This window comes from Heptranchias perlo, chromosome 36 (genome assembly GCF_035084215.1).
Source record: "Heptranchias perlo isolate sHepPer1 chromosome 36, sHepPer1.hap1, whole genome shotgun sequence".
Classification (NCBI taxonomy): Eukaryota; Metazoa; Chordata; class Chondrichthyes; order Hexanchiformes; family Hexanchidae; genus Heptranchias; species Heptranchias perlo.
In genome coordinates this window covers 7,530,962-7,556,743 of record NC_090360.1, presented here as the reverse complement: position 1 = coordinate 7,556,743, position 25,782 = coordinate 7,530,962, and the positions used below count along the sequence as shown (strand labels likewise).

At 44.6% G+C, this 25,782-nt stretch overlaps 1 long non-coding RNA gene across 5 annotated transcripts in view; it reads left to right on the top strand.

Annotated features, from left to right (window-relative positions):
• The window catches only part of LOC137303949 (uncharacterized), a 365,964-nt gene that overhangs the window by 285,311 nt on the left and 54,871 nt on the right, over positions 1–25,782 (top strand). For 4 of the 5 annotated variants that reach the window (XR_010958485.1, XR_010958484.1, XR_010958488.1 and 1 more), the window contains one exon: positions 18–103. This is a non-coding gene — a long non-coding RNA (uncharacterized lncRNA). Of the gene's footprint in view, positions 1–17; positions 104–3,401; positions 3,515–25,782 lie in introns of all 5 variants that reach the window. The other variant, XR_010958486.1, reaches the window with a different exon arrangement.

Sequence of the window (25,782 nt, the reverse complement as noted above, 5' to 3'; positions counted from 1 at the left end):
GCTTTTGGTTTTTGCAGCCGTGGAGAGAGTATTCTGACAGGGAAAGCTCCTTTGTCGATGCAGGACACCTGTGGTGCCTTCTACCCTGAGGTGCTGAAGTTCGGTGAGTTATGCATGATTGGATTTCTCTCCCACCTCCCCTCCCCCCACCCCCCCCCCCTCAACCTCTATCTGCCCATAATTGATGAGATCAAATTTGCAAATAGTCTGATACAATGGTCAGTTTGAGAGATGTGAAGCAAGCTTTGACAGAACAGCCTGAAGGAATGGAAGATTTAAAAGCATTTCTGTTGAGGCTTGAAATGGGGAGGCTCTTTCATCCAGAAGGAATTTTTCATTCAACGGATACGTCTTCCATTAATTGAGTGATCCTCTTGTCTTGTCTGCGTGTTTCTAGAAGACTGCCACGTTTTGTCTTATTAATGTTCATAAAAAAAGGGATTTTTTTTTTTAACGCGCACACAGTTGGCAGCTGAAATTCTCCCTCAACTTTGACTGTGAACAATTGTCGGTCGTGTAACGATGAGGCTGAATCTTTAGAACAAACTGATGACTGGCTTCATTGGAAGAGGGGTTCGTCTTAGTGAGCTTTTAAGGCTGAAACCCCGTCACGCGGTGCGTTTGGCTGAGGTGGCTCAGCAGGCAGTCGGTGAGACGACTCGAGGTCCCTGAAAAGGTCCGAAGAAACCAGTGGGGAAGCCCAAAGTTTGGCCTCCAAGGCCGGGAAAGTTCTCACCCAGAAGAAGCCTTGACTTCTTGTTTGGGTAATGGAAGATACTGTGAAGAGCGCCTAAAAGTCAACTCGACTAACAATTTAGCAAACCACCCAAAAAGAAAGCGGAATTTGTTGCCAACCTCTCGTCTATCTTGGGCGATAGACTGATTGAGGTTGCACAGGCCACTTGGTGGTGGTAGATGTGACCGTTGCTCCTGACTGGCATTGGTGGCAGTGTTCAGGTAACTGCACCTGGCTTTAGATGATTGGGTGCTTCTACGTCAGATTCCGACAGAAATGAATTTTTATGACTAATTGAAGGCCTAAGATTTTAGCTTTGACCCCATCAGAAACCACTGTCCATCGGGGAAGGTTGCTCTTAAATAGCAGAGCGAGTGTGGTGGAGCTTACGCAAGGGTTCGCAGATGTAGCTGAAAATAAGGGGAAAGCTCGACATGTCGTGTGTGTGTGCGTGTGTGTATACATTACACACACATCAGAATCATATATACATCAGAAAAGTTATACATTTTCTTGTTCCCTGCTTTGTGATTTTTGCATGCTTTCTCATCTTTAATGTTGACATTTAAGATTCAGTGAGTTGTTGCAGATCACCTGGGGCTCCTGCACTGTAAACTGAAAACACATTTGCGAAACTGATAGATTCTGATGGTTTGAATGCAAAATGCTTGCTGCAGTGTGATGGTAAATGGAACAGACAGATTGTGTGTGATTGGCAGGGACTGCTGTGCCTTCTATGAGGCGAGTACAGAGGCTTGGAATCTAATGGTCTATTCAGTGCAGAGAGAACCCAGACTCCACAGCTAAAATACTATTCTGCCGTGTACTTCCAGTTCATTTAAGATGGAACTTTCGTAAGATCTATAGGGAATTCAACAACAACAACTTGCATTTATATAGCGCCTTTAACGTAATAAAACGTCCCAAGGCGCTTCACAGGAGGGTTATCAAACAAAATTTGACACCGAGCCACGTTAGGAGATATTAGAAGTAAAAACAGAAAATGTTGGAGAAGCTCAGCAGGTCAGGCAGCGTCTGTGGAGAAAGAAACAGAGTTAACATTTCAGGTCGATGACCTTTCATCAGAACTGGAATATGTTAAAGAGTTAAAGTTTTTAAGCAAGTACAGAGCCAGGGAAAGGAGAGGAGGGGAGGAAAGGACAAAAGGGAAGGTCTGTGATAGGGTGGAGGGCAGGAGTGATTAAATGACAAAAGGGATGATGGTGTAAGGCAAGGAGGGTGGTAATAGGACAAATAAAGAAACAAAAGATCAGTCTAGAGGAGCTGTAAATGGCAACATCAGAACCATTACCAGCACCTGCTGTCCAAAAAAATGGGAGCAGTGGTTATGATCTGAAGTTATTGAAATCAATGTTGAGTCCGGAAGGTTGTAAAGTGCCTAAGTAACATTTCAGGTCATCGACCTGAGACGTTAACTCTGTTTCTTTCTCCACAGATGCTGCCTCACTTGCTGAGCTTCTCCAGTATTTTCCGTTTTTGTTTCAGATTTCCAGCATCCGCAGTATTTTGCTTTTGATAGGGAGCTATTAGGACAGGTGACCAAAAGCTTGTTCACAGAGGTTTTAAGGAGCGTCTTAAAGGAGGAGAGAGAGGTTTAGGGAGGGAATTCCAGAGCTTAGGGCCTAGGCAGCTGAAGGCACGGCCGCCAATGGTGGAGTGATTAAAATCGGGGATGCGCGAGAGGTCAGAATTGGAGGAGCGCAGAGATCTTCGAGGGTTGTAGGGCAGGAGGAGGTTACAGAGGTAGGGAGGGGCGAGGCCATGGAGGGATTTGAAAACAAGGATGAGAATTCTAAAATCAAGGTGTTGCCGGACCAGGAGCCATTGTAGGCCAGCGAGCAAAGGGATGATGGGTGAACGGGACTTGGTGTGAGTTAGGATACGGGCAGCAGAATACATGGTGCCTACTACTGCATATGATATTGTTAGGAGTTTGGCAGACCCATGGATGACTTATAAATGCAAGAGTGTGTTATGAGATTAGGCCAGTACTAAATTGAAGCCAGTATTTCCTTCTTATGTACCTTGCTTCATGTCAGGTTATCTAGAGTAGGAATTTTACTGTAAAATGTCTTATGTGCTGAAGCAACATCAAGCTGATTGATCGAGTCACCTCAAATAATTTTTTTTGATGGCCGCCCTGGTGTCTGACAGGCGTAGGAACCTATCGCCACGATTAAAGTCTCCCAACCAAGGTACTGAGAAATCGCCCAGGCAGAGTTATAGTTTGCCTGCGGTGGAATAGACACCCTCTCCCACAGGGACACAATCCACTTACCCAAGTCCAGAGAGCTTAGGCGCAGGTTGGCTGAGCTAAGACTTGGGGGGGTCTCCAAGTGTACTCGGGGTACTACTGGAGTTTAACTAGCTAAAACTGCACAGATTATCCGTACAGAGCACTGGTTAGCTTCCCGCTGCTTGTCCAGTGAGTCATTAGGACATTGGTTTGCAAGTTTATTTGGAGCTGAGTAGGAAGAATCCTGGCTCCTAATGACTGGACTCCCTCCTTCAGGTTCCATTAGTGAACCAACTGGCCGGTCAGTCGACAGCAATGCTCTGGGGCACTGTGGACCTACACAGTTCAGAGATCGGACTACTGACAACGCCACACAAGATTGACTTGATTTCAAACTTTCGTTACCAGACTTCTCATCTTGGAACCACCTTGATTCAAAAGACACCCTCCCAGGAGGATGGACGCTGGTTGGCGGTGTGATTAGCTGACAAGTGTGAGTTGGAACCATCACTTGGTGTACGGTAGGTACGAGGAGCTCTTTGTGAGCAGCGCCACACGATGAAAAATGCGTTGCCACCATCCTGTTGATCACAGCAAAGATACACACCAAAGCCCGTGGAAGGGTGGTTCCACTAGTTGGAAGAGTGGAGCTTCAGTAACAACTGCTTACCTCTCTCTAGCCCAGTATGGTAGCTACTGAGCCCTGGATATAAGAGTGTGTAGCTTCCAGGAATGAGACCATGTATTCTACTCTTTTTTTATTTGTTTACTGGATGTGGGCAACACTGGCAAGGCCACATTTATCATCTATCCTTACTTGCCCTGAGGAGGTACTGTTGGTCCTTGCTATTGAACCACTGTAGTCCTTGTGATGGTGCTCCTAAAATGGTGTTAGGTAAGGAATTTGACCCAGTCACCATGAAGAGACGGCAACATTATGTCCAAGTCAGGATGTTGCGTGACTTGGAGGGGACGTGAAGCTGATGTTCCCGTGAAATTGCTGAGCTTCCTTCCTTCCTGGCCAAAATTTATCACTCAACCAGCACTACCAGAACAGATTAGCTAGTTGTTTATCTCATTTGCTATTGTTGGGGCCTTGCTACGTGCAAATTGGCTGCCGTAACGACAGCGACTATACTTCAAAAGCAATTCATTGGCTGCGAAGCACTTTGAAACCGCACGAGGATGTGAAAGATGTTTTCCTTCCAAATATTTTTGCGTTTTGATGCAACACACTGAGGTCCTGAGCCAGCTCAGTCTGTTCAGCAGGCTACAGGAAGGGATTGTCGTGCTTCATCGTGGGAAACTGACAAGAGTCGGATTAGTGCTGTGACAGGCCGGTTGGAGGTTGGTCCATTTAGTTTGAGGAGTGCAATGGACTGTGGGTGAACCATGTATCAGTAGTTAGTGGTAATGACATAAATTGAAAGCACCTCCCAAAGATGTCCTTGACTGATTCAGATTATGTTTATTGGGCTGGGAAGTCCGGTTTAACAGAGCCCCATGATTGAAGATTGCATTGACACCTGTATAAATGGACACTCCCAAAAAACAGACACCTGCAAGATAAACAGACACTTATTAACAGTCCCAAATAACTTACATTGTAAAAGGTAAGAGGCTCTCTGAAACCATGGACAAATTACGAACTATGGAAAGCCTGCAATGTACCTTTAAACACGGGACACAGCCTGACGCCACACTTTAAAATGTTCAAAGTACGTAATCTGAGTCTGAAGATCGATGGATTGTTGCTGGATTCCTCTTTGACCAGGCCTGCATCAGCTGTCAGTACATACACTGACCATTTTGAAAATAAGGACACCTGCAATAAAAGGACAGCTGATGCCAGTCCCTTAGGTGTCCGTAATTTACAGGGGTTCACGGTACATTGAAACAATGAGGTACTGTTGAGCAGCACTGTGGATATAGGTGTTGTAGTGGCCACAGATTGGTGGGGGCGTGGGCTTATTTACAGTAACTCGGTCCAGCTGCCAAGAGGTTCTGAGTGAAAGGCAGGCACTTTTCTACAGGGTGCAGAGAGGGCGATTCACCCTGGACTCGCTCTGACACAGCTCCTGGTGCCCGACTGCGGAGGAGCATTGCCAGAGGCCCAGGTTACCTTCCTGCCCTATCGAAAGCACCTGACCTTAAAAAGAGATGGGGGAAATGAGGAAAGAAAGAATGGAAGAAACATAAATTGAGAGAGTGTGTGTCACATGGGAGTTGATGGACTGCTGACTACCTTGGTTGGAACTTGGTTACCTATTAGGTAACCGGCATGACCAGTAGTTGGAAATTGATCATGTGACTCTCTAATTTTTTTTTTAATCTGCAACTCAGTGATTTTCAAACTCTACTCTGTGCTTGGGCCTTTGAAAGTTGACACACTGTTGGGGAGCTCTGTGCTAACTTCCAAAAGACAGTGAAGTAGATTTTTTTTCCTGATGCAAAACTGCGTTATCATTGCAGCAAAGCAGCTTTATTCGTGGACAGCAGCAGAAAAAATATGCTAGTAAGTCAGCAGATCTAATGACAGAAATCTGATAACCTTGCTGACCCCCTGGGGACCTCCTGCAGACCCCTGGGGGTCCCCCCATTGACAACTCGTTCTCTGACCTGTAGTAGATGAATGCCTACTTTTGTGCATGTACTTGAAACTAGTTATTTTTAGCAGAGAAATGGGTTGGCTTATTCACTACAGCGTTGGGACTTTACACAATGGATTCCCAAAGCCCCAGTGCACCATTGAGGGATTGTAAAATGCTGGAGTAAAGTGAAGTGATACTTCTCTTTTCGTTCGCCCCCACTGACCCTTTTTATTAGAGTGCCCTGGTGATTATGTTACACTAGAACTCATAAGTAGACCCCAATTCTGGCCTCTTACGCATCCCAGATTTTAATTGCTGCTCCATTAGCGGCTGCACCTTCAGCTGCCTAGGCCCTAAGCACTGGAATTCCCTCCATAAACCTCTCCGCCTCTCTACACCTCTCTCCTCTTTTAAGATGCTCCTTATAAACGACCTCTTTGAACAAGCTTTTGATCACCTGTCCTAATATTTCTTTATGTGGCTCGGTGTTAAATTTTGTTTGTTAAGGTTCCTATGAAATGCCTTGGGACGCTTTACTACGTTAAAGGCGCTATATAAATGCAAGTTGTTGGTGTTTGTGCTATTAATAAATTGAGTAACTTCCATAAAGTTTGAAACTTCAGCTTTTAAAAATAAGTTATTGGGACGAGTGATTCTTGTTTTTACCCATGAGAGTAATTTTAGGAAAACTGCAAATATCTGCTCCATCAGATTATCTCGTCCTTTGGATGAGACATTTCAACTTCGCGGCCTGTTTGGTGACCGGGTGGAAGGGTCAGCCTGCTGGTTTAATAACTGATTTTTATCCCTCTGAAATTATTCCCCCCCATTAAACCCAAGATCCTGTCTGCCTGGTTTTGGCGTATCCCAAGGCACTGCTCAAAGAAGAGCACTGGGCTATCCCTGAGTCCTGGCCAGCATTCTTCCCTCAGCCAACAATACTGAAAACTAATTATATAACTGGTCGCTCACCTCGTTCCCATTGGTGGGATCTTACTTTGCACTTTGTAATATGTGGCTCTCTCTCTCTCTGTGGCTCTCTCTCTCTCTCCCACTGTGGCGCTCTCTCTCTCCCACTGTGGCGCTCTCTCTCTCCCACTGTGGCGCTCTCTCTCTCTCTCTGTGGCTCTCTCTCTCTCTCTGTGGCTCTCTCTGACTCTCTCCCTCAAGCAACAATACCACAATTAGAGTAAATGGTCATTCGTCCCATTCCCTGTTAATGGGATCTTCCTCTGCACAAAATGGCTGCCACACTTTTCATACATAATAACACTTGCTGCTCTTCGAAGTAGTTCCTTTTGAGGCATTCCTGAAAGATGCGATACGGTGCAATATTATCGAAAGCCTTTTGTTTTCTGTTGGCGCGATTGTATCGCCAGACTTACTGTATTACCCATAATAGCCTTGTTGTTGTACAGAATTGTAACATGGCATTGCTAATTGTTTAAGATGTTACCGGCATCTGACAAGTGAAATATTTAGTGTTCTTTCGGTAATTAGAGTTAATTAGAACTTGAGGAGTTTGATGCTGTCACTAATCAAGGGTTAATGATTAATTACAGCAGGAGATACCTGCAGTTACAAGCGAGCCATGAAATCCCATTGAGACTCCAGAGATGCAGCTCAGCTCCTTCAGGGCAAGAATAGCTTGTTCCCATGGTTACAAAGAAGCATTGTGAACTGGCTCCATCTGCTGGACGCCAGTGGGGTGGGGGTCAGTAGGTCACTGCTGTCGCCCCGTATAAAGCGATGCAGAAGCTAGTTGACAAAAGAATTTGTAAATTGCTTTCGTGTTGAATTGAAGCTGACGGGTAGGGACAGGTCTTAACACAGCATCAAGAGCAACCCTTCCCTCCCTGGCCCCCCCCCCACCACCCCCCCCGCCTTCCCTCCCTCCCGCAGAAAACCTGTTAAAACTCTCCTGCTCCTTCGCAGCATCTTCAAAAACGTAATTCACACTTTTTAAAAAATTTTTGTCCTTTGATAAAACTATCCCTCCCAAAGTTCCTTTTGAATTAAAGGGGATCGAGGGGGCGGTGGCAGAAATGCTCGAGAATGGTTCGGAGAATGGCGAGGCATTGCTTCTCGCAGTAATGGCAGGTTTACCAAACTGTTCGACCAGTCTGTCAGGTTTGAGTCCATTGCTGCTCGCTTGTCAAGGCTAGGAATGCTGCTTCCTTGATCCATCCCTCAGCAGCAGTGTTGAGAAACAACGAGGGGGCACTGTCACCGTGAAACTATGTTGGGCAGTTAAATTGCCTCGGATTATGTTTCCCCCCCCCTCCCCCCCCCCCCCCCCCCACTTGATTCCCTCCCCGCCCCCCCCTCCTCCTCCTCTCTACTATTAGCATGCAAATCAGCTCATTCGCAAGCTTTGGTGAAAGTGAAATGAAGTTTGCAGCAAAGGGCATTGACGACCGGGGCCAGGAACTAATGGGGCTCTTTAAACTGAATCACTCACAGGCCGAGAGCAGCCATTGACAATCCGTGTGTGCCATCCCAGATGCAGACAGGATTGACGGGACTAAGCTGCTTGTTTGTGTCAACCTGTCTCACCGAAAGATAAAGGTCTGTGTTTCTGCGCCAGAATACTGACTGGCATTTCGACATACTGTATGACAGGACTTTGTGGAAGCTTTGGCTGTATTTCAATAGATATGTGAACAAAAAAAATATAGCCTTGAGAAAGTGATTAGAATCTGTCAGGTACCAGAAATTGTTTTTGTTTTTTTTTTCTTTGAAGAAACATTTCTGATTGTTTGCTTAAGTTTTTTTTATGTTTGAAGCCTTTCTGCGTCGAGAGATGTCCTACTTGTCTCAGAAAACAAATTTAACATCAAAACTTAACCACGACACAGTATTGCATTGAACAAGGCGTAGTAACACTGGCTGTACACATTGTTCTGAATGAGCAGTGCTACCAATGAGTAGTGTTGTCTGGGTGTAAGGGTCAAAGCCCGTCTTCCCAGAGCCAACTGGATGATTTCACATGATTGGTATGTACAACATTAGTGTCAGTTTATAGGGTCTTTTCACGAGCTAGTCTCAGCTGTAAAATTGTAAATGTTGCTGAATTTCTATGTGGGTGTGTGTGTGTGTTGTAAGGTAGAGGCTGTTGTTTTGGCAAGCTCTCCCTGCTTTTACAGAATGGATGTACTTTTTTCCTTCTGGTTTCCCTGTGGCTTGATGTTCACAGGAGGAGGCTTGAAATCAGCTTGGAAGCCTGTGTTGCTGTGATCTCTCCAACTGATACTTGGCAATACACGCACATTGGATTGACTTGAGGGCTGCTTAATTCCAAAAGACGTTGTCTGTGGTGAGTTATGCTGCATACACGGCATTTATGAAGATTATTTTAATTTGCAGGAGTAGTGTTTTTTTTTTGCCTGCGTGTCAAACATTGGGCTGTAGTTTCAAAGAATGCAACAGTCAGTTTATGGCTTCATTCGATGACCCTTCGCCTCTTAAGAGCTGACATGGGTTGGCTAGCTGTTCTGATTTCTGTTTGGATACTGTTCACAGGGCTGCCTGTTTGCCACTTGATTAATGGAGATCTGACAGCATTGTCGCCTTTATTGCGATTACTGCAGGGCAGTACTGAGTTGCCTCCAAGTCCCAGCGCTGAACTGCTCATTTGCAATTAACTCTTCGTTTGTGGTGCCTCGTGTCTGTAGCTTATGTAAGAGTTAATTGTAACTTCTATTTTACTTGCTCGTATATATGAGCACACAAGTTCCAATCCAGTTAATCAGATTTACCAGCACAACTCTAAGCTGCCTTTATCATCTTGTTGTACGCTGTTTTTTGTGATAGGTCAATATTTGGTTTGGCGTCATTGTAAATTAATATACATGCTCCCTCGCATACTAATGTAATCAAACTTCATGTTCAGATGCTGTTCAAAATGACATTGGTTCTGTGTGCAAATGCTGCTTTTTTTTTAGATACACGTTGTGTTTTTAAAAAGGGGAGGTGAGGGGGTGGTTGCTCATCATGCCAGGTCTGAAGGGGCAGTGCTGAGATTAATTTCAGTAATTCGTCCAGAGAAATCTTATTTACTATTGTACAGCCACTGAGCTACGAAGGGGAGTGGCAATCTGGAACTATCTTCACCCCCCAAAAAAAACTGTTGAGGCTGGGGGGGGGGGGGTCAATTGAAAATTTCAAAACTGAGATTGATAGCTTTTTGTTAGAGAAGGGTGTTACGGGTTACGGAACCAAGGCGGGTAGATGGAGTTAAGATACAGATCAGCCATGATCTAATTGAATGGTGGAAAAGGCTCGAGGGGCTAAATGGCCGACTCCTGTTCCTATGACTGACACCATTCCAGGCATGATGCCACAGTACTTCATTCTCAGAAGAGATTGTTGCCGATATGTTGTGTTTGTGCATTGTTTTATCAACCAGGGCTTGAGATGAGAATTTATATCACTGTGCACCTGTTTTGGGCTGATCCACTATGTGGATTTCAGAATTTTTTTTTAAAAAAAGCACAGATAGCCAGATTACATTGCACAATAATTTAGGTCCGTGTCCAAGAAAGCAAGGACTTTGATGAAAGTTCGCCTGACAGAAGCACATTGAAAACCTAAAATAGTGAGGTACTGGACTCTGTATTAGCGAGGGACAAAGGGAGACTGGTAGGTGGTGACACTTCCAAATAAATCTCACCTAATATTTTAGCGCAGCATTATATAGTAACCAGCCTGATAAAGTGCAACTTATTTTTCAGCGCGCTGCCTATTCTTGTAAACCTGTCATGTAAAAAATGTGGGGCAAAATATGGAAGCCATAATGTTGGACACCAATGATACAGTAACTTGCATTTATATAGCGCTTTTAACACAGTAAAACGTCCTAAGACGCTTTATAGGAGCGTTAGCAAACCGAATTTGACACCATGTAAGGAGATATTAGGACAGGTAAGTCAAAGCTTGCTCAAAGAGGTAGGTTTTAAGGAGCGTCTTAAAGGAAGAGAGAGAGGTGGAGAGGCAAAGTGGTTTAGGGAGGGAATTCCAGAGCTTAGGGCCGAGGCCGCTGAAAATAGCAACTTGTGTGGAAACTCAACAGCGCGTGGACTTTTCCATCAGCTAGGTCATCTCAGATGAGTCCACATGCTCACTTCCAGAAGGGTCTGCCGGATAGCAATCAGGACTGGGGCTTTGGTTTCCTTTCCGCTCCCTAGGCCAAGGGCACCAAAGGCAATTGCAGTGTCCCCACTGATACACTGACGTTGATTGGCCATCTCAGCACAAAACAGGGGTCGAACCTATGACCCTCCCAGCTCAACGTCCAAACACGTGTACACTTATCCCCCCAAGTTTCTGGGTGACCTGTTAGGGGGCTTAACCTTAAAATTAGAACTAGGCAGTTCAGGGGTGATGTCAGGAAGCACTTCTTCACACAAAGGGTAGTGGAACTCTGGAACTCTTTTTTTCCCCCCCCCCACCCCCCCAAAAAAAAAGCCGTTGAGGCTGGGGGTCAGTTAAAAAATGTCAAAACTGAGGTTGATAGGTTTTTGTTCGGGAAGGGTATTAAGGGTTACTGAACCAAGGCGGGTAGATGGAGTTAAGATACAGATCAGCCATGATCTAATTGGATGGTGCAACAGGCTCGAGGGGCTGAATGGCCTACTCCTGTTCCTATGTTCTTATGTTCTGATTTTATTGCGACTGAAACGGGAAATAGGAAGAGCATGCAAATGCTGTGCAGCGTCGGCAAGCGCAATGTTCCCGCAGAACGTAACATTTCACAAACAGTAAGATAATACCAATTTCTATCTGTGTGTGTGTTGTATAATAGGTTTCACGGTACTGAGAAACACTACACATGGTTTTTGTGAAAAATGTTCTCCGCTGTATTAGGACCTAACTATGCTGAATTTAGTCATCTGCTTTTGACATCAATCTCAGCAAGACAGATATAGTTGTTTTTTGGGTGGTTTGTGATGATCTTACAGGCCAATGTGGTGATTAGATTAGCATTTGATTTTAAGTTTGTGCTGTCGTCAGTTATTTCAGGCTTGTACCGAGGCTCAGACGAGTGTGTAAGTCAACAGAGGCACAAATATATTTGAACTGAATGTTTGAACAGTTGGGTTGTTTGTGCCTCGTGTTTGAACAGACCCTAGACTTGAAAATGTTTCATAGACGACCAGGCCCGGTGGGCCATTGGTGTTTTTTTTTGGACAGGCTGTGGTGGTGGAGGTGGCGGGGGGGGAAGAGAGGGGAACTTTGGTATAATCTGTATCTAATAAACCAGGGGTCGCTGAACCATGTGGCAGTCCTCGAGTGTGGTTTCGTTAACTGCCTTTTCATTCCATGGCCTCATTGACCTCCTTTGACCTCCTCCAGTCCTACATCTCAACTCTATCTTCTGACTGTGTGGCTGCTCCACTCTGTTCCACCTCTGGTGGCAGAACTTTGAGCCATCTCAGCCCTGCGTTATCAAACTCTCTCCCTTAACCCCCTCTTCCTTGCTGTTTCTCTCCCCACCTTGGAAAGCCTTCTCAAGAGGCCGCTCTGCGGTCTCACATTCAGTTACCTCCTCTATCCTTGGGAACATAGGAACAGGGGGAGGCCATTCAGCCCCTCGAGCCTGTTCCGCCATTCAGTTAGATCAGGACTGATCTGTATCTTAACTCCATCTGCCTGCCTTGGCTCCATAACCCTTAATACCCTCGCCTAACAAAATAGATCAATCTCAACTTTGACATTTTCAATTGACCCCCAGCCTCAACAGCTTTTTGGGAGAAAGACTTCCAGATTTCCACTAGCCTTTGTGTGAAGAACTGCTTCCTGATATCACCCCTGAATGGCCGAGCTCTAGTTTTAAGGTGATGCTCCCTTGTTCTGGACTCCCCCATCAGAGGATTGTTACTTTCTATCTGCCCTATCATATCCTTTAACCACCTTAAACACCTCAATTAGATCACCCCTTAATCTGCTTGATGTCCTATATGCCCCCCACCTTGTGAAGCGACTTGGGACATTTTGCTACATTAAAGAGGCCGTGTCAGTCTAAGAGGTTGTCACCTGTAGCCGTTCGTTTATTAGGATTTAAAATATGGGTAACATGGGAGAAATACATGCAAAAAAAAACCCAGGGCACAAAGTACGATGATCACAGCAACCTGCTAGATGACTGGCCAATAACTATGTACAACAAAAGAGCATTGGAGGTCTCCAATGTGCCTTGGTGATTCGGGAACCAGGTAACTGGATTGTCAATTAGGAGAGCTGAAGAGTCCAAACTGACATTTATATTTGGCCTTCTCTTAATGGACAAGCTTACCAGGCCTTGGTAGCCTACATGGGGAAGGAGACAAGACTGCTTGGGGATGTGGGGGGGGGGGGGTGTCACAAAGTAGGTCTCGTTGTGGGTCAGCAGACGAGTGGTATTCGAGTTGTTTGCGGTCTTGATTAGCTGTCCTGCCTAAGGAGGGGATGGGAAATCGCAACAAAAAAAAATGAAAATGTATGGTTTATGAGCGAAGCCTGTTGGAGCATTAGTAAGAATTGCTGACTTACACAGTGGGTGTTTTCTGCAGTTGTGTCTACAACATTAGAACGTTTGGTTAGATTTGTCATAGCGAGTCTCCTGTGCACCCTTTGCCCTCCAGCCATCTTAATATTGGACTGGAAGAGAAAAGCATGAAGACAACTCTAGTTACTGAGCTGTTGCTGACTTTGACCCTTCGCAGTGTGTAAAGTACCCCCATGCCATCACACCAGCGATACACTCCATGTAACTGCATTAGTGCTGTTGGTGCCTGAAGTGCAGGTCAAATATAAATTTTAGTGCATCTGAGTGATAAATGATACTAATTTTCCAGGACAACACATTGGAATTTTGATGTGTTAAGTCAACAAATCAGTGAAACAAATGTTGCATAGTTGTCTATTAATAACTTGCTGGCATTTTGTCTCGTAAAGTGATCATTAGGGTTTCTTGTTTCTTTACCTATACTGGGTTTTATCAGTGCTTTCTGTTTTTCTTTTGGTAAAATTGGAGTAAAACCTTGGACGGTTTCTGTGGTGTTTAACAGGTAGGATGAACGCTTCTTCTGTATTGTTGTTGACCAGTAATTTCTAAACTTTCCGGTGTGGGAGAATCACAGTAAATATTTAAACAAACCTATGGACCTCCTGCAAATATTGACACACTGTTGGAAACCTCCTGCAAATATTGACACACACCTGGGATCTCCTGCAAATATTGACACACACCTGGGATCTCCTGCAAATATTGACACACACCTGGGATCTCCTGCAAATATTGACACACACCCGGGGACCTCCTGCAAATATTGACACACACCTGGGACCTCCTGCAAATATTGACACACACCTGGGACCTCCTGCAAATATTGATACACACCTGGGATCTCCTGCAAATATTGACACATACCTAGGGACCTCCTGCAAATATTGACACACACCCGGGGACCTCCTGCAAATATTGACACATACCTGGGATCTCCTGCAAATATTGACACACACCTGGGACCTCCTGCAAATATTGATACACACCTGGGATCTCCTGCAAATATTGACACATACCTAGGGACCTCCTGCAAATATTGACACACACCTGGGACCTCCTGCAAATATTGACACACACCCGGGGACCTCCTGCAAATATTGACACACACCTGGGACCTCCTGCAAATATTGACACATACCTAGGGACCTCCTGCAAATATTGACACATACCTAGGGACCTCCTGCAAATATTGATACACACCTGGGATCTCCTGCAAATATTGACACACACCCGGGGACCTCCTGCAAATATTGACACACACCTGGGATCTCCTGCAAATATTGACACATACCTAGGGACCTCCTGCAAATATTGACACACACCTGGGACCTCCTGCAAATATTGACACACACCCGGGGACCTCCTGCAAATATTGACACACACCCGGGGACCTCCTGCAAATATTGACACACACCCGGGGACCTCCTGCAAATATTGACACATACCTAGGGACCTCCTGCAAATATTGACACACACCTGGGATCTCCTGCAAATATTGACACATACCTAGGGACCTCCTGCAAATATTGACACACACCTGGGACCTCCTGCAAATATTGACACATACCTAGGGACCTCCTGCAAATATTGACACATACCTGGGACCTCCTGCAAATATTGACACACACCCGGGGACCTCCTGAAAATATTGACACATACCCGGGGACCTCCTGCAAATATTGACACATACCTGGGATCTCCTGCAAATATTGACACATACCTAGGGACCTCCTGCAAATATTGACACATACCTGGGACCTCCTGCAAATATTGACACATACCTAGGGACCTCCTGCAAATATTGACACATACCTAGGGACCTCCTGCAAATATTGACACATACCTGGGACCTCCTGCAAATATTGGCACACACCCGGGGACCTCCTGAAAATATTGACACATACCCGGGGACCTCCTGCAAATATTGACACATACCTGGGATCTCCTGCAAATATTGACACATACCTAGGGACCTCCTGCAAATATTGACACATACCTGGGATCTCCTGCAAATATTGACACATACCTAGGGACCTCCTGCAAATATTGACACATTCCCAGGGACCTCCTTCAAATATTGACACACTCCCAGGGACCTCTTGCAAATACTGACACACTCCCGGGGACCTCCTGCAAATACTGACACACTACCGGGGAACCCCACTGTCCAGATTTATTAAATACAGTGTCCGCTATCCAAAGAAGGGAACCAGATTTTGCACTATAAAAGAGAATCTGCATTTATACAGTGCATTTCACATGCTCAGGATGACCCAAAGCGCCTCTCAGCCAATGCAGTACTTTTGAAGTGTAGTCACTTATTACGTAGGCAAACACGGCAACCAACTTGCGCACAACAAGATACCACAACAGTTTAATCTGTTTTGACGGTGTTTGTTGAGGGATAAATATTGTCCAGGGCACCAGGAGAAGACATCGTTCTTCTTCAAATAGTACCATGGGGCCTTTTATGTCCACTCGCCATAATCACTGGGCGTTGACCCATGGACGCTAGTCTCTCAGAATCCAAATTAAAAATGGTGTCCGTATAAGAGCAGTTGCCATTCGCTCCTGAAAGCCCCAATTTGATGACGATTGTCGTTGCTATTTGTATGAGCTTGCTGTGTGCAAATTGGCTGCCGCGGGTCCCCAACGTTACAGCGAGTAGCTGCACTTCAGAAGTACTTGATTGGCTGCGAAGCGCTCGGAGAGGTCCTGAGGTCTTGATCGGCGCGATAGAAACGCAAGTTCGTTCTTTATGTGAAGCGCGTTGAAAAAACACCAGCTGCTTGTGCGATTGTGACCCAGATGATACAAGGTGGCACTGGGCCCCTCTTTACTATCTGAACAGAATAGATAACGTTTGATGAAGATAGCGCGTCTTTAAAGCAAAGCTCCAGACTGCTTAATATTTAATGTAAACCACTCAGTCCTCCCACAGCTAGATCGCGCCATGAATTCATTAGAATCTTTTCTTTCTGTGGCACAAATGACACATGCTTTTTGACTTTTGCTGATAGCAGGTCGGGTGAGATTGTCGGCTACATCTTTTGTCACTGAATAATTTCTTGCAGCTGCTCCCTGATATCTAGGAGTTGGGCCTGTGTTTTGAGTATCTATTATTTTTCTTACCGTGGAGCGAGGCTCGTCAGTTTCATTGAGGAGCCAAAAATCTATTTTTATGAAATCTAATTTTAAATAAGCCCTCCTATGTTGATATTTCTGATTTCCTGTGTATTTTTAAACTGCTGTTAACAAGCAGTCAAATGACATCATCTGGCCTGTTGGAGCAATGGCTGCTTATTTTTAGGTAAGTGGGAAAAATTTCCATTTGCAAAACTTATCCCCCCCCCCCCAAAAAAAAAAGCCTGCGTAGAAAAGGTTTAAAAAAATAATTGGGGCTTGGAACCAGATATTGGAGCAATGTTCTGTGTACACAGAAGTTATTTTGAGGGGCCTTGAGATTTCCTTTAATTACTACAATTTGACCTTCTGTCTCGTAAAGACTTTCTTTGAACATCAAAAGATGATCTGCCTTGTCAAAAGTCCTTTTGTTCCCAGCTAGCATAAAGCCTGCTTTCTAATTGGCATTTTTCAAGCAGTCCCACGGTGTTTTGCTGTGTTTTTTTTTGTTGTTGCGCTTTTTAGCCTGCTTGTTTCCTTGAGTTGTACTTTATCTCTTCTATAATTGTCGAATGCAGAGGGGAGAGAAAAATCACAAGCGTTCGTTTATCCTGTCGTTGGTTGGTAAACAAACTTTGAATAATCCATTAACTGCCTACCCGACTGATAGGCTTTTTGTGGCTAAGCTAATTTATAGGTGTCACTTTTCCCTGTAGGTTTTCATAATTGCCCTTCTATATTCATTTATGCTTGCCCACATTCCTTGGTTAACGTTTGAAAGGATCTGTTGAGGTTGAAAATATATTTGTCGTTCTCCCCCGGTAATGGGCATTAGATGTGGTGCCGTGTAATGTGTCCCTTTGGTGATTTGTAAACCCTGAGCAGAACAAGAGGCAGAATTGTGCCCAAGGCAGAAAGTAGAAATGGGTTGCAAAGCACAAAAGCTATTTTAATAGCACGGCTGAAGCTTTGCGTGCTGAGAAATGGGACAGCGCAGTGCCCAAGAGCTCGCACTATTAGTGAACATTAAGTTTTGTACAGTATATTGTTATGTAAAGTATAGGAATTAAAAAGTTGCCCAAGGTTAGGTGTGTTATTCACATTTATATAAGTTTTGAGAGCCCCCATCACCACAACTTGCAATTATATCGCGCCTTTAACATAGTAAAACGTCCCAAGGCGCTTCACAGGAGCAAGGCGAGATATTGGGACATTGAACCTCAGAAAAATATCAAGAGTAAAAGACCATAAATAATGTAACAACTGTGGTGGGATACAGGGTATGGTGCTGGACAAGTCACATGAGTTCAAGTTTCATCATGAAATTGAATTGAACACATTTGGTAGTTTGTGGGCTGGCACCAGGAACAGAAAGCTGCCAGATTGTTGTAAAGGAAAACTGGTTCACTAACATCCTTCAGGGAAAGGGAACCTGCCACTCCTACATTTGTTTATATAAATCTAAGATAGTCACTAATAAATCCAATAAGGAATTTAGGAGAAACTTATTTACCTAAAGAATGGTTAGAACATGGAACTCGCTACCACAAGAAGTAGTTGAGCCGAATAGCGTAGAAGCATTTAAGGGGCTGCTAGATAAGAGCACAAGGGAGAAAGGAATAGAAGGATATGCTGATAGGGTTAGATAAACTAGGGGTGGGAGGAGGCTCGTGTGGAACATAAACACCGGCATAGACCAGTTGGGCCGAATGGCCTGTTTCTGTGCTGGAAATTCTATGCGATATGTAATTCTGCCTGATCTGGCCTACACGTGACTCCAGTTCTCATGATGCCCTCTGGAGTGCCTGGCAAGCTGCCACCTTCTCAGGACAACTGGAGATGGGAAATAAATGCGGACTTGTCACCATCGCCCGCATCCTGAGATGTTTCTGCATCTACGGCTCCTAAGGCAGAGAAGATTTGTTCCCCCTGGATTTCGCAAATTCTAAAACTATGTCCCCTTGTTCCTGATTCTCCTATTAGAAGGAAGCAACCAAATAATTCACAGACAATCAACTTAGGAGTAAGTTATGGTCAGCCTCACCAGTGAAAATAGTGATCATGATACCCCAGGTGTGAAAAATGTTAACCTTAGTGAAAGTTAAGCAAGTAATGCTGTAACTTGAGGGTACAGTTAGAAGGCTGCTAAGGGACAGCACTGCATCACTGGATGGATGCAGGATTTGCATGTCACCAGTTGACCAGTTGCTCGAGTGGTACAAATTCAGGATATTTTCTCATTCTTGCCTTTAATCTTTTGAGCACTTTGTTTTCTTTCTACTTTCCAGAATCTTCTCTTTTTTTACCTTTTAATAGGCTTGGCAGCGACTGTCTCTACATTCCAAATGCCAATTAGCAGTCAAAACCTTGAACACCTTAATTGGGAGACTGCAAAATATCATGCTCAAACAAGACAATTATCAGCCAGTCTAGCTTAAATGTGGCGACTGTACTAATAAGACTTGCACAACAGGAAGGAGACTGAGCTAAATGAATGGGTTTAGATCAATAACATTTAAATGTATCACAGGTAAAGCCGCAGCATTTTAGTTGTGTGGTAGCACTGAGAAACACGTAATGGGAGGTGATCACTGGGGCAGAAATCGCTCGCAAAATAACGGAGAGCTCAGCAGCGCTCTCCGTTGCTAGTGGCGAAACGGAGGAGCAAATACATTCGCACATGTGCCGTGAAACGCAGAAATCCGGAACGTGTTCCTACCGTTTCACCAGTGATAGGACCGCTTTGAATTATAGGTATATCGCACGCTGCAATCAGAGAAATCATTGAAAAAGCGCAAACTTGTTTATCTGCCCAGCTGGAAAGTAACTAATTACGTCACAAAACAGATCCGCTTAAAAATACCAGGTCTAAACTAAGTTTTAACAGCATGGTAAGTCTTAATGACTGCCCAACAACTAAAAATTAACTTTAAAAATGTGGAGTCTCGTTACTCCTTAATTTAATAGTTTTTGGTCATTTGAAAAAAAAAAATTTTTTTTTAACCTTTCTCTTCTGTCTCTTTTATTCAATTCAATTATTTCCTACCCTCTCTTGTTTCGCTGTCTATAACTGTTTTTACATTGATTTAATGTTGTGCCTTTCACTTCCTGGTTTCACAATTGAAGCCTGCAGAGACAGTGAACGCAGCTTGTCAAAAATGCTGTGATCTGATCGATTGAGGGGAGAGCTCGATCCTCCCGCTTCTCCCGGGGTCCTAGCTTCGCTTGAACTGATGCCGGGCTCTTCCCCGTTTCCTAGAGTGAGTTGCCATAAATCTATGGAGCGGCAAGGAGTGTTGGATCGCTGCTCCGAGCAATTTCTGCCCCGTTGTATTGTTTTAGACAATGATGAGGAATGTACGCCAAAGCAGAAATGGGAATCAGGAATGAAACCATTTCTAACCAAAGTAAAGGCATGGGCCAACCCACTTGGTTGAAATGTCTGTCCGCACAACAGTCGAGCTCAATGCTATGCTGAGTTAAAATCCACGTAAGCACACTTCAGTGCCAAGAGTAGGAATCCTAGACGGGCCACCTTCCCTTTCTGGCTGTTTAGGGATCTTAATTAATTCAGCATAGACCAGAGATTTGCCCTTTGCACCTTCCTGGTCTGTGTTGCTGAGCAGTGCATCATGTAAAGGTACTTTACCTACGTGTGGAGCTATTGAATAAACTGATGTAATTCTAAATGTGGTTTGTCATTTTCGGGCTGCAGTACTGGAGCTAACGTCAAGGTTAATGAGAGACACATTGATTATCCAATTGGCCATTCTTGGTATCAGAAAACCAAGAATTATAGCTTGTCTACTTAGATCCTTTCTGTAATGAATACATTTCAGAGTGAAAAAAAAGAACATATTTTTATGATCAGCAGAGTTTTGATTTTGGCATATATGTTGCATTTCTAAAGTTTTTGGATCCAAAACGGCTCCATGGGCCAACTGCTTACTTAACCTTGGCTCAGTGGTAGCGTTCTCACCTCTGAGTCACAAGGTCATGGGTTCAACCACCACTCCAGAGACTTGAGCACCTCATCCAGGCTGACACTCCGTGCAGTTCTGAGGGAGTGCTCCACTGTCTGAGGTGCCGTCTTTCGCATGAGATGCCAAACCGAGGCCCCGTCTGCCCCCTCAGGTGGATGTGAACGATCCATGGCACTTTTCGAAGAAGACCATTGAAGTTCGAACCGATGTGCCAGCCAATATTTATCCCTCAACCAACGTCACTAAAACAGACGATCAGGTCATTTATTTCATTGTTGTTTGTGGGACCTTGCTGTGCACAAATTAGCTGCCACATTTCCTACGTTACAATGGTGACTATACTTCAAAAGTACTTCATTGGCTGTTAAACGCTTTGGGACGTCCTGAGGTCGTGAGATGGCCTCTTGTCGGGGACAAAAATCAACAGCTGAGAGAGAGGATTCTGCTTAAAAATAACCCTATGCTTTAAAGCAGTGGGTCTTTCAGTTAATGCACAGAAGTGTGACGTATTATCTAGTGCCAGAGCTGGTAGAAATTGCTGTGGAATATTCAGCTGCATTCATTTCAAATGGTCAGCTTATACGGCTAGTGAAAGAGTACATTGTTTGGGATTTGATGTAAGTTAAGCTCCTCACTAACTCATTGTATTTACCGGGTAGGCTCTTTCTATGGCTGCTGTGAAGTTCTTTGTTGAAACTTCTGCTCCGTTCTTGGTCGAATCGCATTTACTTCATTCGCATCTTGCCCCAGAGGTGAGAAATGCTACTGATTGTACAAAACCCACCCCCCCACAAGTCACACCGTTAGTTTTCAAACTGGGGTAACCCAGACTGTAGGAGATCTGCCAGGTCATCAAGCCTCAGCCCAAATGTCGCCAGATGTCTGTATTTTTCTGGATTTAATGAATTTCTAGCATTCTGTTGCTGTATATTGACACAAAATGCATTTGGCAGCCATTGCCCTGCTTTCCTTTGCATAGGAACAGGAGCAGGCCATTCAGCCCCCCTCAAGCCTGTTCCGCCATTCAATTAGATCATGGCTGATCTGTATCTTGACTCCATCTACCCGCCTTGGTTCTGTAACCCTTAATACCCTTGCTTAACAAAAATAGCTGACACCGTGTATCGCATGTTAGATGGCAGGGGTTTGTCAGTATATGTAGAGGGTACGCAGTACACAGGAACCGCGCACAGAAAGAGGTGAAAACCACCGTGTTACACTGGAGGCATTGAATGTTTGAAGATGATCATTTCTCTGCTGCAGTTTGATCCAAATCGATTGTAAAATGAAATCTAACAGCAGCAACAAGGGAGTAAACTGGGTCCTGTGTTCTGTTGTGACTGCACAGTACTGGAGCTGTTCTGTGGTTTGCAATGACCGCCCCGACTGGAACGACTCCAAATATTGCGATGCAATCCGAGTGATTTTTACCAGCCCGTGCCCGTCGGGGAGCTTTACCCGTCGCCAGCACACGTCGGGATTTCAGCCGCACTTTGGCAGTGAGTTTCCAACCGTGACAGTCTTGAGAAGTTGTGGTCAGCACCAGTCTGAAATGCCGCTTCCAGTAATTGGGGTGCACACCAGCATCACGGACTCCGAACATTACATCCCCACGCTGCATGTGCGCATGTCTGTGGGTGTGTGTGAGCCTCTGTGTCTGTGTATGCTTGTCTGTGGGTATTGTGTGCGTGCCTATATGTTTGTGTGTGTCTGTGACTCTGTCTAGTCTGTGTGTGTGTGTGTGTCTGTGACTCTGTGTCTGTGTATGTGCATGCCTGTGTGTGAACTGTTTTGGTAACCATTTCTGAAGCTGTAGCTGCAGTGTTTTGCATTGTTGAGGGTAATCGCGATGTCCTTCGCAGACTGCTGATGAGATGTTTTCCTTTGTGTCAAACCTCCTTGGCATAGCTACTGACCCAGATTGTGGGAAAGAATCTGTTGTACTCATGTTTCGCCTTGTCTCTGACAGTTGTTGTCTTTGTCGCACTGCTGTATGCTATTCAACATGCATCAGTAAGATTTTGTTTACAAAGTAGTACCAAACTGATATTGATTAGGATAGTGTTGCTCTTCTGATATTCGCCTATCTTTACTTTATTTTGGGAAGCTGAGCACTTGAACTACAATTGACAAATTCTGACAGCTAATATAATCATCTTAATTACCTGTACTTCAATATGGTGGTGGGTGTCTGTCATTTTTCCCTTGACATGTTTCAAATTACCACCACATTAACACGACAGCCAGTTGATATAATTTGCTGATGCCAATACCACTTGCTGTTTAATTCATAGCAGAAAATGTAGATGATATAAACCAGGAGATAATATTGCTGCTTTGTAAACATTTTTAAGTAGATTTCAAGGCCGCTGGTTTGTGATTCCTGCAGAAAAATTGGTGTTCTAGGAGCCCCAGGACGCCAGCAAAATTCCCGGAATCCCATGTAATTTGACTGATTCAGTTATCATAAAACCAGTGGTCCTGATAATTCTCTTTTTCCTTGGGTGGGATTGTGCGCAGTTGTTCGACGGTCACGCATTGCAACTTTATTTCTGGCTGGCAGACCTCCCATGATAGCTGACGAAGGTAATTACATCCTGGCAAACCCGAGAGGTGTCAGCCCATGGGTCAGTGGGTAGCACTCTCGCCTCTGAGTCAGAAGGTGGTGGGCCCAAGTCCCACTCCAGAGGCTTTAGCGCAAAATCTACGCTGACTCTCCAGTGAGGTACTGAGAGAGCCCTGCACTGTCGGAGGTGCCTTCTTTCAGATGAGACGTTGAACCGAGGCCCTGTCTGCCCTCGTGGAGGTAAAAGATCCCATTGCGCTATTTCGAAGTGTCCTGGTCAGTATTTACCCTTCAACCAACATGACCAAAACAGATAATCTGATCATTATCTCATTGCTGTCTGTGGGATCTTGCTGTGCGCATATTTGGCTGCCGCATTACAACAGTAACTACACCTCAAAAGTGCTTCGTTGGCTGTAAAGCACTTTGGACATCCTGAGGCCATAAAAGGTACCATATAAAGGCAAGTGTCTTTATTTCGGAGGTAAGAACGGCGGGAGCTAGCCTGGGTTAGCGATGCAGTCACTCTCCTGCATCCCCTAATGTTAATTTTGCAACGGCATTGTTGAGCCCCTAGGAGCAAGTGGCCTAGTTGAATTTCTTGGCCAAAGAAAAGAGAGTAACATTGGTGGGGGGGTGCGGGTTGGGGGAGGTGGAGAGAGAGGATGTAAAGCAAAGGGAAAATTCATTCTGGGAAAGAGTACTTGAAAGTGCTAATCATTTATCACTGATCTAACCATTCTGAGCTCTTGTTGTGAGATCTTGAAGGTCACCATTAAATCCCCAGCTTGCTAATACCTGTGAATTTAACTACCTAGGACTGAGACTGGTCAGGTCAGTGTACCAGGAGCATGGGGAGTCCCATCACAGATCTCCAGGGCACGTCACTCAGTACCTCCTCCCAACTTTCACATAACTTTCCTGGCACCTACTCTCCGCCTCTTCCTGTTTAGCCAGAGCTCTGTATTAAAATATTTCAGGTGAGATACATCTCGGAGCTGAGCCACAGGAGCAGATGAGTTCTGAAAATGATTTTGTGGTTGCAGTTTGAGGAACTGGTTTCCTACTTTGCATCATTCCATGTGGACTGATTATACGCAGAGATTTGCAGGGAGTCTTGTGGTTTTTTAATGGTCAAATGTATTAGTAACTTTAGAGGAATTTTAGTTTTGTTTCAAACCACACAACCAGGAACATGAACTCCACTATAAATATCGGATCAGGTTGTGGGTATATTAATCTTTCCCTCCTTTTTAAAAAAAACGTCACTTTAAAAAGCAAAGGGAACTGACCTGAGCCCCTTGTTTATATGACTTGTCTGTACGCATTTTTAACATTTCCCAGATTGTCTCTTCCGGTTGCATGGGTGGCTCCTGCTGACAAAATAATCTGCTGTTTGTCATGCAATTCTCACGTACACTCTCAGGAATTCAGTAAGCATTCTGTACATATGTACAGCAGTTCTGTATATATGTTTTTTTGCTGTGATGGAAAATCTCTTGAGGCATAGATCGTTTAATACATCTCACTCGACACGCAATGCAAAAACTGAACTTATGTAACGCCTTTATAAAATAGCTTGACCATGTGAAGTGTGGGCTGTACCCATGATATAAAAGTGTTACCACGGACCAAAATAATAATTTAAACTATAATTTATATTCCTGCCCATTTGTTCCTATTATACGCGAGTCCTTGTGATAATCTACAAACTGGATCATGTCCATCTGTCCCGCGGAGTGGGGACATTAGATGCACTGAGGTTCCCATTCCATCATCGTAGTGATAACAATTCTCATCCTTGTTTTCACATCCCTTCTAGGCCTCGCCCCTCCCCATCTACGCAACCTCCTCCAGCCCTACAACTCCCTTGCGCTCCTCCAATTCTGGTCGTTTACGCACCCCGATTTTCGTCACTCCACCATTGGCGGCTGTGCCTTCAGCTGCCTAGGCCCTTGGTTATGGAATTCCCTCCCTAAACCGCTTTGCATCTCTCTCTCTCCTCCTTTAAGGTGCTCCTTGAAACCTTTTACCAAGTTAAAGGCGCTATATAAATGCAAGTTGCTGTAGTGGCAGGAGAATGGGACCAATTTCAGTGTAATTTTTTTTTTATTCGTTCATGGAATGTGGGCGTTGCTGCATTTATTGCTCATTCCTAATTGCCCTTGTTATGGAAGCAGGGTTCAAATAATATTGCTTCAGCAGCTTAATCTCTGAGAACCAGCCCCAAACTCCATCAGCCTGCCTATTAAAGAATTCATCTGTGATATGATTTTTAGAACGTGCTTGTTGATCTAGTGTAGCCATTGGTGCCGATTTCATAAATTCTTTATCATGTGTCGACTTGTACCTGGAACTACTCCACAAAGTTTATCTTTTGCCAGTTCTCTCCCTCCTTGTGTCCTGAAGGTGCTGATTCTTGCTTGGTTAGCACCATGCCCAGTTCTTTGCCCAAGTCGCTATTCATCATACATGGACCTATACAGTAAATGCAAGCAAGCTACTTGACCAAGGAGGGCATGGCAGTCAAACCCAGCCATGTTTCTCGCCTTGCGTCCGCATAGATGTTCTTTCCAGCAGAGTAATGTTCGGAGGCAGGAAACATGGCTCATTGTCGTCATCCCCCCCAACCCCAGGAACATTGAGGTCATTCTTATTGGCCTGCCTGAGATCAGCCGACTCTGATACAGCTCAGCAACTGAAGCTGGCACGTGTGGTCTGTATGACTTGGTTACGTGGAATCTTTAGCACCTGAGCCGTTGGGGGATCTTTTATATGAGCTTCAGTCTGGGAAATTACATAGAATGTACAGCACAGAAACAGGCCATTCGGCCCAACAGGTCCATGCTAGTGTTTATGCTCCACACAAGCCTCCTTCCACCCCTCTTCATCTAACTATCAGCTTAACCCTCTATTCCTTTCTCCCTCATGTGTTTATCTCGCTTCCTCTTAAATGTAGCTATGCTATTCGCTTCAACTA